The sequence below is a fragment of the Phoca vitulina genome, unplaced genomic scaffold, assembly GCF_004348235.1.
Source record: "Phoca vitulina isolate PV1807 unplaced genomic scaffold, GSC_HSeal_1.0 scaffold76, whole genome shotgun sequence".
Classification (NCBI taxonomy): domain Eukaryota; kingdom Metazoa; phylum Chordata; class Mammalia; order Carnivora; family Phocidae; genus Phoca; species Phoca vitulina.
Genome location: NW_022589779.1, coordinates 112,664 through 126,439, shown reverse-complemented (window position 1 = coordinate 126,439; position 13,776 = coordinate 112,664).

Here is a 13,776-nt window from a genome sequence, read left to right as displayed (position 1 = left end):
CCAAAGTTGAGGATCTCCATGGAGGCATGAGATGGCAGACCTGGAAAAAGAGGACATGGTGCCAGGTGGGACTGCAGAGGTAGCCACAGGAAGAGATGGTTTATGTGCTGGGAGATGGGTAGCAACAGACATAAACAAGTAAATTGAGGGAATGAGTAAATATATTGAGTCAAGTTTCTCAGCTGGAGGATATATAATAACATTACAGGTATGGGGAAGACTTCAAAGGATCCTCAGATGTTAGACAATAGGAAGCGGCAGTGTGAACTCACAGATGTAATTATGTAGATGTAATACATATGTTTCCTAGTTCTGAGAGGGCCTAGAAATGATGACGTCTAGAAGCAATGAGGGCTCCAAGTGCCCAGAGCTTGCTTTCTAAATATCCTTCTTCATTACAAGAGAAATGGCTGACTCCAGGAAGGCAACAGGGAAGGTACAGGATGTGCCTTAAACATCTACATCCTGTGCACAAAAAAGTCCTCAGATAATAAAGCTGTTCCGAAAGGACAAAATGTAACAAGTCTGAAGGGACTCCCAATGGACAAATAGAGAGTGACTTGGATATCAAAATAATGATAGCAATAAATTACCACCCACTTAATAAAATAAAACCTAATATATGCTAATATATATTAATAAGTAAGCAATTAAGTAAATAACAGAAATAGGAAAGCTATTCCTCACAGAGTTTTGGTAAATGTTGGAAGTAGAGCGTTACCATTTGACAGCCAACAGATGAGGCTGATTCAGTAGGGAATTGCCCACAAATGCTAAGGTTAGTAGGTAGAGTTTGAGGAATTTCTATAATCTTGGAATCCCTCCCCACCAAATACTAATTAATTACCAGAGCAAAATTGTGAACTTAAGATGTAGAAAGCTGCCTGACACCACCAAAATTAGTGACCAGGTCATCAAAATTGATATCCATAGTGTTTTGGGACAGGTTGACATTGTGTGAGTCCTGATATCATGCAACACAAAGAGCATCACATCATTTCTGTGGTTTTCCTGCTAAAAATGCATGATCTGAGTCTGATCATGAGAACTTTTTAAATGAATCCAGGCTAAAAACCATCCTACATACTGTAAGGCCTGTTTTCTTCAAAATGGTATAAACATCTAAGACAGGGGAAAACAAAAACTCCAGAATTGTTCCAGATTGAAGGAGTCTATAATACATGATAACTCAATGTAAGTATATTTCTAAGATACTGAACTAGAAAGAGAAATGAGACCTTGTGAGGTATTTTGACTATTTCTGGGCAAAATGATACCCCATAACATAGTGACACAAAGTAATAGACATTGCAGTATATCTCATGGTTTTTTAGGTCAAGAGTTTGGGCCAAACTTACTTGAACATTTGTTCTGTGCAGTGTGGTATTAAACATTCACAGGTGGACAGGTATGGAGAGCCCAGTATCGCCTAAATCACATTTCTGAGGACTTGGCAGGGATGGTTGGGAGTCTGGGCTCAGCTGGGACTATTAGAAGGATTGTTTACCTGTGGCCACTCCAGCTTAGTGATATTAGGGAATCAGACTTCTTGTATTGCAACTCAGTTTCATGTATCATATTGGTAAGCAATCATTAATGTCAGCCCAGTTTTAAGAGGAGAGGCATTTGATACATCTCAATGAAGAAATAGCAGTTATTGCAGCCATCTTTGATCTAGGGTTATATGGTCATTATGCAGATGTATGTTCTAGTTTTAGAGAAATACACACTGGAGCATTTGGAGTATTTGGGGAAAATGGGGTATCACATCTGCATCTCATTCTCAAAAGGTTCTGAAAAAAAATTTAATGATATATGTGTGTATATTTATATACATGTATACACACTGTACGTGTGTATACACATATATGCATATATATGAAGAAACAGGGATGCAATGCAGCAAAAGTCATAAAATGTTAATAAGGTATTCTAGTTGAAGGGGTTATTGGAGTTTGGGCTACTTCTCTATGTATTTGGAATTTAAAATATGAAACATTTAAAAGAAAGGGGGGAAAATGATGGGAATCTGAAGTAAAGCAGCTGCAGTGGACACGAAGAGAAGAGAATGAATTGATAAGACTCTATCAATCTAATGTCCATTTAACCACTAGAGATGGGTTGTTTGTAACACTGTCATAAGCACAGAAGTTCCTTTGGCTGCCCATTTACGGAGAGAAGCAAACAAGCAAAACTTACCAATAATGCTGTAGCCCTAACATTCTGCTTTGTCCTTTAATGATCACCCTGGAAAACAAACAATCAGCCAAGTTCAATTTTACAAAGCATTGAGACCATTTAAGCAGTCAGATTTATTTAGATGTATAATGGATTTCTTAGTTCAGAACAAAATCTGTGGCTCTTTTTTATTTGATGGAAAATTATTCTACATAAGCATATTCCAAATGGATAAATAGACTAAGTGTGCGTAATGTGGTTTATTTTGTGCATAGTACACACTTTCACAAGAGAAGAAATTCTTCCGTAATAAAATTATATCTTACTGAAATGGAAGTAAAGAATGTTTTAGGATTAAAAAAATCTTATTTATTGTATCAAATAAAGTGTAAAATGAAGGTGGTGGACTCTGTATGAACTATTCAAATGTCAAAAGGAAAAAGGTACAAAGCAATGAGTTTTAGAGCAAGGAAATGGAGAACAGTGTTATGAAGAAGTACAGGTATATGAATAAGTCAAACCATTCTTAAGTGAAAAATATATATGGTATGAATGTTACCTCACAATATTTTGAAAACTTAAAAAAGGAAATAGCCCAATAATTTCCAGTATCTCTGCTCAGGTTATAATGCTGACATCTATCTCCATGGGGGGTGTTGACATTTTGCTGAAACCTTATGAGAAGGGAGCTCTTGCTGTGGATAGGAAATGCTATTTCATCAAAAATGAGAAATCAGAAGTCAAATATACTGTAAGCAAAGTTCTTAGCAGCTTTATTAACCTGCAGTCATTTTAGCTGACGAAATTCTTAAGATGACAGATATGTAATTTTATTTCATAGGTTAAAAAATAGATGGAATTGTGGCAGGAATTACTAGATTCCTTTTCATAAGCCAGGTTGTTACAGGAAGCAATAACAAAAGATGGTATTTTTTTCTGAATTTGAATTGTAATGGGAATCATCTTAAGTGCTTCATAAAACACCTATATAGACCAATGGAACAGAAAAGAGAGCCCAGAAAATGAACCCAAGCATGTAAGTTCAAATGATATTGTGCAAAGGTGCCAAGAATACACAATGGGGAAATGATGATCTCTTAGTGGTGGGAAAATCACATGCAAAAGAATGAAATTGGATTCCTACTATACACAAATCAACTCAAAATGGATTAAAGACTTAAACGTAAGGCATGAAACTGTCAGACTCCTAGAAGAAAAACAGGGGAAAAGCTTCCAGACTTTGGTCTTGGCAATAATTTCATGATTATGACCCCAAAAATACAGGCACCCAAAAATATACAAGTGGGGCCATATCAAACTAAAAAGCTTCTGCATGACAAAGGAAACAACAGAGTGGAAAGGCAACCTATGGAATGAGGGAAAATAATTGCAGCCATATATAAGGGGTTAATGCCCAAAATACACAAGGAAAGCTGACAAGTCAATAGCAAAAAAACTGATAACCAGGTTAAAAAACGGCCTATGGATCTGAACATACTTTTCTCTAAAGAAGATATACAAATGGCTAAAAGTTATATATATAAAAAAATGTTCAATGTCATTAGTCAACAGGAAAATGCAAATTAAAACCACAATGAGAAATTACTTCATACCTGTCAGGATGAATGTTATTAAAAAAATACAAATGTTGGTGAGGATGAGTAATTGGAACCCATGCACACTGTAAGAGATGATTCAAAATGGTGCAGCTGCTATAGAAAACAGTAAGGAGTTCCCTCAAAAGCTTAAAAAGAGAACTACCATGTGATCCAGCTATCCCATTTCTAGGTATTTATCCAAAGGAATTCAAATTAGAATCCTGAAAAATATTCATGCTCCCATGTTCACTGCAACACTATTCAAAACAGCGAAGAGACAGAAACAGTCTAAATGTCTAGGGACAGATTAATGGATAAAGAATATCTGGTGTGTGTATGTGTGTGTGTGTATATATATATATATTATACACATATATATAATGAAATATCAACCTTTAAAAGGAAGGAATTCTGATACATGACACAACATTGATGAACCTTGAAGGCATTATGTTAAGTGAAATAAACAAGTCACAGAAAGACAAATACTGCATGATTCCATTTATATGAGATATGTAAACTAGTCAAATTAATAGAATCAAATAGTGGAATAGTGGTTGCCAGGGGCTGGATGGAGGGGCAAATCAAGGGGCATAAGGTGTTAGGTAAGCAAGATGAATAAATTCTAGAGATCTGCAGATAACATTGTATCTATAGTCAACAGTATATTGTGTGCTTAAACATTTTAAGAGAGTAGATCTCATAAATGCTCTTACTACAATAAAATAAAAATTAGAAAAGTACAATCATTTTATAGAATGAAATTGATGAGTTAATTTTTGTTTCCTTCTTAATCATAAAAGCTGAACTGAAGAATTTTGGGAAATAACGTGCATGTGCAAACAAATACATACTCCAGAGAAATTCATCTCATAAATAACTTTTAATATTAGCTACTCATTCTATTGATTTATTCTACAACAAGCAGTAAGAAACAACATATTGATATATTTTTCTAAATTACAAAAATAGATTGGAGTGGAGTGGGGTGGGAGGGATGGGGTGGCTGGGTGATGGATATTGGGGAAGGTATGTGCTATGGTGAGTGCTATGGATTGTGTAAGATTGATGAATCACAGACCTGTACCCCTGAAACAAATAATACATTATATGTTAATAAAAAAAATAGATTCACTATTGTCTGTAATACTTTTGACATATACCTTTTAGTAACATATCTTACCTAGCTATTTATACTTATTTTGTCTTATAAAATTCATGAAATTAGAATTGAAAAATGAAGTTAGAATTTTTTTCTTTTTTTAATTTTTTATTATTATGTTATGTTAATCACCATACATTACATCATTAGTTTTTGATGTAGTGCTCCAGGATTCATTGTTTGCATATAACACCCAGTGCTCCATTCAGTACATGCCCTCTTTAATACCCATCACCAGGCTAACCCATCCCCCTACCCTCCTCCCCTCTAGAACCCTCAGTTTGTTTCTCAGAGTCCATCATCTCTCATGGTTCGCTTCCCCTTTCGATTTCCCCCCCTTCATTCTTCCCCTCCTGCCATCTTCTTCTTCTTTTTTTCTTTTTTAACATATAATGTATTATTTGTTTCAGAGGTACAGGTCTGTGATTCAACAGTCTTACACAATTCACAGTGCTCACGATAGCACATACCCTCCCCAATGTCTATCACCCAGCCACCCCATCCCTCCCACCCCCCACCACTCCAGCAACCCTCAGTTTGTTTCCTGAGATTAAGAAGTCCTCATATCAGTGAGGTCATATGATACATGTCTTTCTCTGATTGACTTATTTCGCTCAGCATAATACCCTCCAGTTCCATCCATGTCATTGCAAATGGCAAGATTTCATTCCTTTTGATGGCTGCGTAATATTCCATTGTATGTATATACCACCTCTTCTTTATCCATTCATCTGTCGATGGACATCTTGGCTCTTTCCATAGTTTGGCTATTGTGGACATTGCTGCTATAAACATCGGGGTGCCTGTACCCCTTCAGATCCCTACATTTGTATCTTTGGGGTAAATACCCAGTAGTGCAATTGCTGGATTGTAGGGTAGCTCTATTTTCAACTTTTTGAGGAACCTCCATACTGTTTTCCAGAGTGGTTGCACCAGCTTGCATTCCCACCAAGAGTGAAGTAAGGTTGCCCTTTCTCTGCATCCCTGCCAACATTTGTTGTTTCCTGACTTGTTAATTTTAGCCATTCTGAGGTGGTATCTCATTGTGAGGTGGTATCTCATTGAGGTTTTGATTTGGATTTCCCTGATGCCGAGCGATGTTGAGCACTTTTTCATGTGTCTGTTGGCCATTTGGATGTCTTCTTTGGAAAAAATGTCTGTTCATGTCTTCTGCCCATTTCTTGATTGGATCATTTGTTCTTTGGGTGTTGAGTTTAACAAGTTCCCTATAGATTTTGGATACTAGCCCTTTATCTGATATGTCATTTGCAAATATCTTCTCCCATTCTGTCGGTTGTCTTTTGGTTTTGTTGACTGTTTCTTTTGCTGTGCAAAAGCTTTTTATCTTGATGAAGTCCCAATAGTTCATTTTTGCCCTTGCTTCCCTTGCTTTTGGCAATGTTTCTAGGAAGAAGTTGCTGCGGCTGAGGTCAAAGAGGTTGCTGCCTGTGTTCTCCTTTAGGATTTTGATGGACTCCTGTCTCACATTTAGGTCTTTCAACCATTTTGAGTCTATTTTTGTGTGTGGTGTAAGGAAATGGTCCAGTTTCATTCTTCTGCACGTGGCTGTCCAGTTTTCCCAATACCATTTGTTGAAGAGACTGTCTTTTTTTCCATTGGACATTCTTTCCTGCTTTGTCAAAGATTAGTTGACCATAGAGTTGAGGGTCCATTTCTGGGCTCTCTATTCTGTTCCACTGATCTATGTGTCTGTTTTTGTGCCCGTACCATACTGTCTTGATGATTACAGCTTTGTAATAGAGCTTGAAGTCCGGAATTGTGATGCCACCAGCTTTGCTTTTCTTTTTCAACATTCCTCTGGCTATTCTGGGTCTTTTCTGGTTCCATACAAATTTTAGGATTATTTGTTCCATTTCTTTGAAAAAAGTGGATGGTATTTTGATAGGGATTGCATTGAATGTGTAGATTGCTCTGGGTAGCATTGACATCTTCACAATATTTATTCTTCCAATCCATGAGAATGGAACGTTTTTCCATTTCTTTGTGTCTTCCTCAATTTCTTTCATGAGTATTTTATAGTTTTCTGAGTACAGATTCTTCAGAGTATAGGGATAGAGGGTACATACCTCAATATCATAAAAGCCATCTATGAAAAACCCACAGGGAATATCATTCTCAATGGGGAAAAACTGAGAGCTTTCCCCCAAGGTCAGGAACATGGCAGGGATGTCCACTATCACCACTGCTATTCAACATAGTACTAGAAGTCCTAGCCACAGCAATCAGACAACAAAAAGAAATAAAAGGCATCCAAATCAGCAAAGAAGAAGTCAAACTCTCACTCTCTGCAGATGATATGATACTTTATGTGGAAAACCCCAAAGACTCCACCCCAAAACTGCTAGAACTCATACAGGAATTCAATAAAGTGGCAGGATATAAAGTCACCGCACAGGAGTCAGTGGCATTCCTATACACCAACAACGAGACAGAAGAAAGAGAAACTAAGGAGTCGATCCCATTTACAATTGCACCCAAAACCATAATTACCTAGGAATAAATCTAACCAAAGAGTTAAAGAATCTGTACTTAGAAATTTTTTCTGATATAAAGTAAGATTTGATTGATTTGACACATGGACTGGTTTTGCTAACTAGCTTATATGATAAATATTTATTAAAAATGAGCTAAACCTACAAAGGCAAGGTCATGATTAAATTGTGTTTAAGTTATATTAAAAATAAGAATTCCTATACAATGCTTGTTTCCTCCATGAATTGTTAAGTTTATCAGGGGTAAGTCACAATCATTATATTGCTATTTTCAGTGTGTAGTATGTTTTCGAGTACATATTTAGCATTTAGTAAATGTGTAATGATAGAAATTTGAATACTTGAATGTTGCTGAGTAGAAGAACATTTTCTTTCTAATTAGAGGTCAAATCAGGATTAGAAAGCTTCTTATGTTGGGTTCTTTTTATATTGCTTGTTGTATAGGGGTCTACGGCCTGAATCAATTTTCTTTTTAAATTAATAAACTTGATTTTTTAGAGCAATTTTAGGTTCACAGAAAAATCAGGTGAAAAACTACAGAAAAGTTCCCATCTATCCTGTCTTCCCACACAAATAGCCTCCCCCCACTATCACCATGCTATACCACACTGGTACCCTGAATCGCTTTCTGACCACTTGAGAATCTGTGGCACAGCTAGATTTTGAATCGGTTTGACTGGACTTGGACATGCATGTTCATTTCAGTACTCTGCTGCTAGTGTAAACAGTTAAGCTCAGTGGTAGTGAGAGGGAGAGGATCCACCCACATGGGGTCTAGCCATGGTTTCACATATTTCCTGGTAAAAATTACCCTGGTTTGCGATAACTTTGAATTATTTCTATTAATATACCTGCTATATTTTAGTTAAATAATTTGTTTATTGCTGGATGGTGTCCCTCAAAGAAGGAACTATATAGTCTTCTTTATCTCTAGTGCAAAGCACAATGTCTGGCACATTGAAAGTATTAACACATTAACTTGGATTTAATAGGTATCTTCTATATGTGAGGAATTTAAATAAGTATTTAATGTGTGGTAGTGTTTAGTCCTTCTACCAACCATATGTAGACATTATTCAGTCTTATTTTAGAAATGAGAGAACAGGAAGAACTTAATTAATTTGCACAAGGTCACATATATATTCAAGCCAGTATATCCAATCAACACTATAAATACTGTATTTGGAGTCACAGATTATCAAAATGTCTGAAATGCAAAAAACAAAAATTGGTGTTAAAAATCTAACACACTTCAAAATTAAAACGAATATTTAAGTGATCACTAAATTTAACAGCCTCAGTGTTAACATTTAGTATTCATAAAAAATTTCATGTAGAAAGAATTTATGGTGAGATTTCTCACTTTACACAATGATTACTGAGAAATTATAGCCAATGGTAAATTAAATGTGATTCACAACCAAAGGGGTTAAAAATAAATTTATTTTAAAATTTCAGAATTTTATAGCCATTATATTTAACATGGCATGTAATCACTTTTAAATATATTTGATATGATATGAAGGGTGTGTGTCTCAAATGTAAGAATGCTCAGCACCTACCAAGCACTAAAATATGGCACTGAAGCAAGTGGTAGACTGGCATTTACATTTTCATTTTTCTACTCTGCCTTCTGTGGGGACTATGTTAATTGGTTAAATTAATAATAAGTGTTTTGGTAATTAAATCAAGATATATGGAATTTATTATCAAAATACATTTTTTTCTTACATAAAATGTACTTAGAATATATACATTTACTCCACTATCCCATTTATGGCCAAGCATTCTTGGTGGCTTGGTTAAAATTCAGATACTTTTAATGAGAACATCATTTTACATTAATTATTAGTTTCTGTGTTTTTAAAACTTAACTTTCTATTTAAGATTCTATTTAATTATTAAATGCTGTGATTAAAATGTCTCCCAACAAATTGAGTTAGTTTGTCTAATAAATACAGCTTTGAATGACTATTAACCTTTATTTGCATTGCCTAGCAATACAGATTATATTGTGATACTAATAATTTCCTTTTTTTACGGCTTTATTAAGACATATTTCATATGCTATAAAATTCATCCATTTAAAGTATGCAGTTAGATGGATTTTATTTTTTTCCAAGTTTTGCCACCATCACCACAACAGAATTTTAGCCAAATAGAAACTGTACATATTATTAGTGATTCCCAACCTCACAGTCTCCTCACCCTCTGGCAATCACTAATTAACTTCCTGCCTCCATGGAGATAACTATTCTGGATATTTAAAGAAGTGGAGTAATAGAACATCTGGTCTTGTGAGTGGCTTCTTTCACTCAGTCTAATATTATCAAAGTTCATTCATATTGCAGTATGTATCACTATTTCATTCTCTTTATTGCTGAATAATAATCCATTGCATGGATATACCACATTTTGTTTATCCTTTCAGTAGTCAATGGACATGTAGCTTATTTCCATTTTTCAGCTACTGTGACTAATACTGTTCTAAACACTTGCATATAAGTTTTTGGTGGAAATACGTTGGCTCTTCTCTTGAGTATTTGGCTGGGTGTGGAATTTCTGGGTCGTATTGTAACTCTATGTCTAAATTTTTGAGGACCTGCCTAAGCGGCTGCACTATTTTACATTTCCAACAACATCGTATACAGGTTCCAATTTCACCACAACCTCATCAATGCTTATTATTGTCTGTCTGTCTTTTTTTTTTTTCTTTTTGAGAGAGAGCGTGAATGAGAGTGGGGCAAAGAGGGCAGTGGGAGAGAGAAAATCTTAAGCAGGCTCCACACCCAGTGCAGAGCCTGACTCGGGGCTCAATCTCATGACCCTGAGATCATAACCTGAGCTGAAATCAAGAGTTGGATGCTTAACCCACTGAGGTACCCAGACGCCCCATTTTTTTTTGTCTGTCATTTTTATTTAGCCATCCCAGTGGGTGTAAAGTAGTATCTCATTGTGATTTTGATTTTCCCAGTGACTAATGATATTGAGCATCTTTTCCTGTAATTATTGGCTATGTATACATCATCTTCAGAGAAATATCTATGCAAATCCTTTGCCCCTCTAAAAATTGGGTCACTTGTCTTTTTATTGTCAAGCATTTTTTTTCTATATTCTGGATCAAAGTCCCCTATTACATATGATTTGCAAACATTTCTCCATTCCATGTGTTGTATTTTCACTCTCTTGATGGCATCCTTTGCACAAAATTTTAATTATAATCTTGTCCAATTTGTCTATTCTTTCTTTTGTGGCTTATGCTTTTATAGTATCATATCATGGTATCACATCCACATGCAAAAGAATGAAGTTGGAAAACTACCTTATCCTCTACACAGATACTAAATTAAAATGAATAATAGATGTAAATGTCAGTGCTAAAAATTATAAAACTCTTAAAAAACAGGAGTAAATTTGTGACCTGGAAATATGTTGGCTCTTCTCTTACCAGTCCAAGGTCATTGATTAATCCAAGGCATTAATGTTGCCTATTAAGATTGGTTATTGATGGTTTAAATTTTTTTTTTTTTTACATACATTAAGTTCATGGGATTAGTAACTAACTGTCACTGAAACAACCAGAAACCTAGCTTGCCAGGTACTGTTCTTAGGGACTTGATACATAAATAGAGAATAAAATTTATTCAAGAATATTAAGTATGTAACATATGTTCAACTCAGTGCTTGCCCAAGGATACAGAAATTACATACATATATATACATATATATAAATTTTAGTAAATATTGAAGATACATTTTATTGAAATTTTACATTATTTAATCTTTTTTTAATTTTTTTAAAGGTTTTATTTATTTATTTGACAGAGAGAGACACAGTGAGAGAGGGAACACAAGCAGGGGGAATGGGAGAGGGAGAAGCAGGCCTCCCGCAGAGCGGGGAGCCCGATGTGGGGCTCGATCCCAGGACTCTGGGATCATGACCTGAGCCGAAGGCAGATGCTTAATGACTGAGCCACCCAGGTGCCCCATATTATTTAATTTTTAAATACTAAATTACTTTAAGTTAGTCTTCATCTAGCTCACAACGTGATAATCAGTAAGGGATAGTCAGGAAATGGGCAGAGTTGGCAGAAAATGTCAAGGTTTCAACTTAACATTTATTACTCTTAGGGAGGCTGAAATTCAGATCTATGAATTATATTATTCACTATGCTTTAAAAAAGTCTAGATTTCTTTTTTTAATTTAAATTCAATTAATTAACATATAATATATTATTGATTTCAGGGGTACAGGTCTGTGATTCATCAGTCTTAAATAATACCCAGTGCTCATTACAACACATACCCTCCCCAATGTCCATCACCCAGATACCCGATCCCTCCAACCACCCCCCCACCCACAACCTTGTTTGTTTCCTATGATTAAGAGTCTCTTATGGCTTGTCTTCCTCTCTGGTTTCTTCTTGTTTCATTTTTTTCCCTCTCTTCCCCTATGATCCTCTGCCTTGTTTCTTAAATTCCACATATGAGTGAGATCATATGATAATTGTCTTTCTCTGACTGACTAATTTCACTTAGCGTAATATTCTCATTGCAAATGGAAAGACTTCATTTTTTTTTTTTAATAAAGTTTTTTAGTGATGGAGGAAGTCATTAGTTCAATAACCCATTAAGACAATATCAGTCCATTAAGGCTAGTTTTACCATAGTAATGGAAGTTGCAAAATCATTAAAACAAGCATAGCTTATCTTATATTCATATTTATGTTCAGTGCTTATTAACTAGTCGCAGCTCTGTTTCTTTTTATTTTTTTTAAAGATTTTATTTATTTATTTGACAGAGAGAGAGACAGCGAGAAAGGGAACACAAGCAGGGGGAGTGGGAGAGGGAGAAGCAGGCTTCCTGCTGAGCAGGGAGCCCGATGCAGGGCTGGATCCCAGGATCCTGGGATCATGACCTGAGCCGTAGGCAGACGCTTAATGACTGAGCCACCCAGGCACCTCATAGTCACAACTCTAATTCTTGTACCTCTTTACTCTGGGGTTCAGTCTGAAGGAACTATTTCTTTCTATGATGTGCTATTCATGCATGTGGCAGAAGGAAAATAGCATGTTTGTAAATCGCATAGGTCATATTCACTCACCTGTTGTCGACCAAAGCAAGTCACATGGGCAAGCTTTATATTGCTAATTGAGTGGGCAAGTATCATTCTCCTATGGGAGAGGATCACACTAGGTACACAGTCAAGCCTAAATTTGAAAGCCCTTCCAAAGGGAGGGGTGGCAATAATAGAGGTCACTACAAAGCCTATCCATGACCTCAGAGTAAGAACTATTTTATTATTTCCCCTGTATGTATTAGTCAGGGTTCTCCAGAGAGATGTAATCAATAGAGTGTACCTATATGTGTCTGTGGGGGGGGGGGGGTAAGGAATTGTCTCATGTAATTATGGAAGCTGGCATGTCCAAAGTCTGCTATTCAAGTCCAAAGGTCATCACAGTGAAGACTGGGAAGAGTCGCTGTTGCAGTTCAAGTTCAAGGGCCCTCTGCTGGAAGAATCCTCTCATGCTTGGCCGTAGTCAGTCTTTTTTTTCTATTCAGGTCTTCAACTGATTGGATGAGGCCCACCACTGTATGGACGGCAATATGTTTTATTCAAAGTCCACCAATTTAAATGTTAATCTCGTCTAAAAATACCTTTACAGAAACACCCAGAATAATATCTAGATACTATAGCCCAAACAAGCTGACACATAAAACTATTACAGTATGTATATTACATAACAGTACATACACAGTATATATGTAGTTATTTGAGCTCATTTATTTATCTATACCATATCATAAGCACAAGTCAGCCTTCCCAAAAGATTTATTGAGCATTTAAATCAATTATGACATTGTGCTCAGCACTGGAAGAGGCTCCAGATATATGAGATGGTCTTCCCTAGTATTTTGTTTCCTGCTGCATTCCTAGTACCTAAAGTAGTTCTTTGTGGCATAGAACATATTCATAAACATTTGGTTAATGGGTGAAAAATTAAGAAAAATAGCTGGGATATCCCAAGGCATATGCGAGCAGCTAGAAAAAAAAACCTGGGCAATATTGTCAAAATAAAAGGTCAACCACATTCTGAGGAAAGTGGAAAAAAATACAATTAGAATGTCAGAGATGAGTAATATTTGAGATACCTTGTATGACATTTAGATAGAAGTTTAATCAGGCAAAGAAGAGAAGGGAAGGAATATTAAGTGTTATGTGCTTAGAAAAGCAGATGCAAGGATATTCACTATAGCATTGTTAATAAACAAGCATTTGAAATGATTCAATGTCCAGAAATAAGTGAATTGATAAACTGTGAT